Below are 6,010 nucleotides of genomic sequence, written 5' to 3' on the forward strand. Positions count from 1 at the left end.
ACACTTGAAGCCAATGAAAGTAATAAAACAATCCGTACTTCACACCATTGCGTCACCAGATATTTAACCGACTCGTTTCGATACATCAGGGTTATTTGTATCATATATGCTGCAAATGGACTAAGTTAGCTATGATTTTGAGTTTCTTTTTAGCTGGGGCAAAGGGAACTTTTGCCTGCACTGACAAAATACTTTGAGTAATTCGAGTTTGGTATATCGCGGTTTAGTTGTTTGCGTATGCATGTATGGGTTGGTAGAACTTTATAATTGATTACAAAGTAAATGAGTTCTTTACACCGATTTTCGTTAAGAAATCTACATTAGGCAGCAACCAGGTTGTGGTGTTTTTTTTTGTTTTTTGTTTTTTGTTTCAATGTAGATTTCGGCAGGAAAATCGGTTTCCATAGCAACAGTGACTTTGAATCGTCTGAAACCTTAAAATTTGTACCAAGCGTTTCTTTTTTTACCATCAAACAAAACTTCGTCCATATCGAAGCAAAATAAAGCAAAAAAACTCAGTCACTCCTTAGTCCGAATGCCATCACAACATATATTGCGACTCTTTCATCTTCTCGTCGTATAGAAATTTTCAATCACAATATTAGTACCATTCTGTGTAAGAATCGGGCAATGGGAGGCACATCTTTTCCCCCAATTAGTATTTTTTGCCTAAAATATCATACATCTTGAAGACAACCAAAAAAAGCTATTTTCAGGCAGCACCGCATACTGTACACACTTAAAAGTTTCTGAAATCACGGTAGAAAATTTCGGAGCAAAAATACGGAACAAAATTAATTATGTTCCCAAACTTCTTTTTTGTGCCCTAATATCAAAAACAGAGCAAAACCAATAGGGATCAAAAACTTCGTATTTTTCCTCTTCGCAGTTGCGTTAGTTTCCAACATATTACATGTATTGAATTATAAAAAAGAAAACTAATTACCAAGGTTGAAATCTTTAAATTGGCAAACAATATGAAAACACCACATATGTAATAAAACTATTCAACTTAAAGGTTAGCATGCAACCATTCAAATTATTTGATATAAAAGTCAAGTTATTTATTTGAGATGCTGTTTGACATTTCATGAGATCGAAAGTCACGAAAAGAGAGTGAAAAGTATATTTGAAAACCAAGAAAGCACCAGTTCAACAAATATCTTTATTTTGATGATTATTAGTATTTAAATAATATGATATAAAAATGATGAATTTTTTATTCTTATCGTTAATATATATATATATATATATATATATATATATATATATATATATATATATATATATATATATATATATATATATATATATATATATATATATAAATTATAATTTCAGGTCTTGTTGCCAATGATGGAAAGGATAATATTACTTGTTCTAATAATAGGACAATGTTTTAAATTAGTCGGTAGCCAAGAGTGTTCCTCGGAAAAAAGATGTAAATGTACAAAGCATTTATCTGGCTGGGACGTGAATTGTTCCAAATTAAGACTCTCAAAAAGTCCTACGTTTTACCATGACGTTACCTCGGTTAACTTAAGCTTCAATAAACTAATTGACTGTCCTTTGAAAAATGATTTTTACAACTTAAACCATGTGGAAGTCCTTGATCTATCCAGTAATGAAATAGAATCTCTGCATTCAAACGAAACAAGACAACTTTTTTCGAGTCTATCAAATTTGCGAACGCTTAATTTATCATCTAATTCTATTCCGTTGGATCACATGCATTTAACCAGTAATACATTTCAAGGGCTCCATTCTTTAGAAAGCCTTGACTTATCCTTTAATATGATGACTGAAAGTTCTTTAAATAACATTGATGATGTTTTTAAAAGTTTACAAACACTTCGTCATTTGTCAATTGATTCTGTGTATAATATATCGTTTGGTCCTGGATTTTCCTCTCTAACAAATTTGACATCGCTGAAAATTCAAGGGAGATGCCACCTTTACAGGCTTTTAAGAATAGAGACAACATTTTTTGAACATATTAATCATATCAAAAAGCTTAACCTGTCAGCCAAATACTTCTGGCCTCAAAGCTATTCTCTGCAATGCTCCTTACAGTATATAGAGAGGAATGCAATTTCCGTCCTTAAAAATCTTACTTCTCTCGATTTATCATTTAATCGTCAACGTTGATTCTGTGGCTTCCAATCGTCATCGCTGATCTTAGTTTGACAAAAATAATCTCCTTAAAAGCAAATCTTCTGCAATGCAAAGCTGGGATATCAACAAATATTTTTTGTGATGACTTAAAGGGTCTTTATAATACTTCATTACAGGAATTACATTTAAATGGAAATAACATTGCATCTGCACAAACTGGGATTTTGCATTATTTGCCGAGAACTTTGAAATCCTTAAGTGTTAGAGACAATCGTTTTGTTCGAAGTCGATATACGTATTGTAATATGTATGACCTCACTAACCTCACGTTTGTGGATTTGAGCAATATGAATTCAAGAACAGGATCCGTAGATGATTCAGGATACCCATTTTGTGAACCTTTTAATAGAGAGATAAATTGTGCAGTTAAACGAGGAAGATTAGTTGGAACTAATGATTATGTTACACTGCTTGATAGATGTATTGGAAGATGTAATAATGTAGGAAACCAACGGTATGTCGAAGTTATGTCTGCATCCGAAAAAAAGACATCTGTAATACCATTGACATGTACATATCCAAGTGATCAAGCTGTGAGTGTTCCTTTTTTGGTTGTTTTTCTTCCTCCAAACATCGAACAATTGGTTTTGAATAACTCTAATTTAGGGAATACAATTGGGTGGACCGTGTTCCACACAAACAGTTTAAGGAAACTTGTTTTGAGCAATAACGAGTTCTATAACATAACTGGCCCTATTTGTAATGCATCTAAACTTATACATTTAGATCTATCAAACAACCACTGTTCCTTTCTGTCATCGCATGCATTTAACGACATGATCTCACTTGAAGAGTTGAATTTAGGAAATAATCTGATCGGACATATTTTTGGTCAGAGTTCGTTCGTTCCTCTTTTCACAGCCCAATCCTAATTACTTAAGCTGATCCTTTCGTCTAACAGTATTACATCCCTTCATTCCGATATATTCATTCACCTTAAAGAGCTGCAATGTCTCTACCTTGACAAAAACAAGATTTCTGATTGGACTGCATCAATAACTCATTTGGCAAACCTCAGATACATAGACTTGTCTGATAATCAGATTATGTTTTTATCAAAACAAGGCATTGATTTACTTTCTGAAATTTTATCTGAACATTTGAAAATAAATATGGCCAACAACTTTTTTCAATGTACATGTGAAACATTGTATTTTGTAAAATGGATCGTAAACAATCAAAGATCGTTTGAAAATTTTGTCTCATACAAATGTAAGAATGGACAATATGGTTCTTTAAAAGGCGCACTCGATGATTTGACAAAAGAGTGTTCCTCATACACGACCCTTATTGTTATTACATCATGTTGTATTGTAGCATTTATAGTTCTTGTTGTTTTAATTATTCTCTACAAAAACCGTTGGCGACTAAGGTATTGGTATTACATAGCAAAGCGACATTACGGTAGAGGATACCAACGTCAAACAAATCCTGATAATTACCGCTTCGATGCCTTCCTTTCATACGCAGATGAAGATCGAGGAATAACCAAAGATGTCATTGAGAATTTAGAACTGAAACACGGATTTAATGTTTGTATTCACCATCGTGATTTTATTCCTGGATGTGATATAGCTGATAATATAATCAATGCCATTCACCAGAGCCGGAAAGTCATAATTATTTTATCAAGAGATTTTCTTCGTTCATCTTGGTGCCTGTTTGAAGTACGCATGTCAATAACCGAATACGGGAATCGAGACGAGGGACAAACATGATGATAATAGTATTAAAAGATGATATTCCACATAACGAAATATCTGATCATCTTTGGGAAATGATGCAGGAAGAAGTTTATATTGATTTTCCGACAGATCCAGAAAATCAAGAGCATATTTGGAATTCATTGTGTGATTCTTTGGCTTAATGTGTCGATGTAGTTTGGATAGTACAAGTATGTACAAATGTTTATTTGCAATGCCTATCTATAACTATTATTCTTATATCTTACACCTAGTTTTCAGCCATAATAATATCCGCGATAGCACCGTCACAAATATGTGTACATACTTAAGTTACAGTTGGTCATTATAATATTATTTTAAAACATATTTTTGTTAAAGTGAAGCCAAATGTTAGCAAGTCAAAATTGAATATTTTTTTAACTAGGTCTAATATGTATTATGAGATTTTAATGAGCATTTTTGTCACTTTACAGGATTTACTTGTAAATATGTATTAATATTTTGATAATTTGTAGACTTTTGATATTGTTAAAACATAGTAAATTCTGATTCTAATATTGAACATAAACATACGTTAAATATGTCATTAACTAAAATTAATTAAATATTATTGAATTTATGTTTCAAATATTAAAATTTTCAATTTTTTATATGATAATATTGAAGTATTGTTCTTGATGCCTAAATATGACATAGAAAGTCATATCGTATTTATAATTGTTTAGGTGATAAATTAATTCATTATAATACTTTGATGTAAGAAATTTTTATTATGTTTCTAATTTTTTGTAAATTAGGTTAAAAAAAAACCGATCAATCCTTTAATTTAAAACAGACAAACCTTACTTTCATGCACCTGACCATCCAATAGAGAACTCAACCACGGACTTTTTAGATTGATATTTGTTTAGTTTGTTGTGTCACTGTTCATTTATTGCGTCATAGCACTTCTGATAGTACTTGTATATATATATCTTTCGGTTTATAGGTTACGATGTCTAATATTTTGCAATAAAGCGCCCTGCAACAGCACTGTTACACGTATGTGTACATACCTATTTTATTCGTTGTTCGAGTAAAGCCTATAGTAAGCGAATCAAAGTTGAACAATTATTGACGTTAAAGAGCATGTTTCCATTTGAATGTATACAGTATGAACCCCAGCTTAAGTCAAATACGTTTTTAGATCAAACGAATTAAGCGTCATTTTCTCAGAATTCGTAAAAATCAGTATATGTTAATCCTTTTTCTGTTCCTTTTCAATTTCTTTTAAGTGAAAAGATTTTTCTATGATAGATGTACAAATGCTTTTTTTTAATGTTCTATCTTAAATGTAAGTCACACAACTTTCAATTATGTCTTGAAAACAAGTGTATCTACTAAACACTTAGTATTTAATGACGGACGCATCTGTTTAAGTTAACCTAATATAAAAATCATATGAAACTTTGATATATAAAAAAAATAAGTTTTTTTATTTATATTCCACACACATTAAATCATTGTTAATTTTGTGGAGTAGACACAATACCCAACCTAATGATTATTGTCTACTCAGTCTTCTTTAGTACCATTTTTTCTGATAGACCATAAAGCATAGCATGGCTGAAACGTAAGCTGAGATGACATATGTGATAGCTGGAAAAATGTCATTTATCTGTGCTATGTATGGACAGTAGACAGTCAAGCAGAGATTTCAGTACCATGATGTCATTAAAGCACGTCATTTAATATTAAAAAATAAAAACAAAAGGAGATGTGATATGACTGACAACTAGACCAAACACCAAACATCAAACAATTACACTTTACAGGTCACCCATAGGACCTTAATGATTGGAACAATCCATAATATGAAGCAAGCTGAAAAAGTCATAAATTAATAAAGTGAAACTATTCTTAAAAAGACTAAATTCGACGTGATATTTATAGTTAAAACTCGAAACGATAAACAAAGAACACACACAAAAAAAAGTTTGGTAATTTCCTGACAAAAAAGAACAAAAAAAAACGGACTATACAGACCAACACCGAATCCGAAATCAGCATTGACAATCTTCTAATTCAATCTGGTCCTTTTCAAATATATTTTACGTTTGTTTACAAGATTTGCTATTCAGGGAGAGTAATAGGAGATCATTTGTAAATAT

The 6,010-nt window shown here is 31.3% G+C and overlaps 1 pseudogene; it reads left to right on the forward strand.

Moving 5' to 3' along the window:
* The first annotated feature begins 2,294 nt into the window (after nucleotides 1–2,294).
* LOC148613612 (toll-like receptor 4) lies at nucleotides 2,295–4,895 on the forward strand (annotated as a pseudogene).
* Nucleotides 4,896–6,010: the final 1,115 nt, after the last annotated feature.

This window comes from Perna viridis, chromosome 6 (assembly GCF_037379345.1).
Source record: "Perna viridis isolate PV_CMFRI_1.1 ecotype Kerala chromosome 6, ASM3737934v1, whole genome shotgun sequence".
NCBI lineage: Eukaryota > Metazoa > Mollusca > Bivalvia > Mytilida > Mytilidae > Perna > Perna viridis.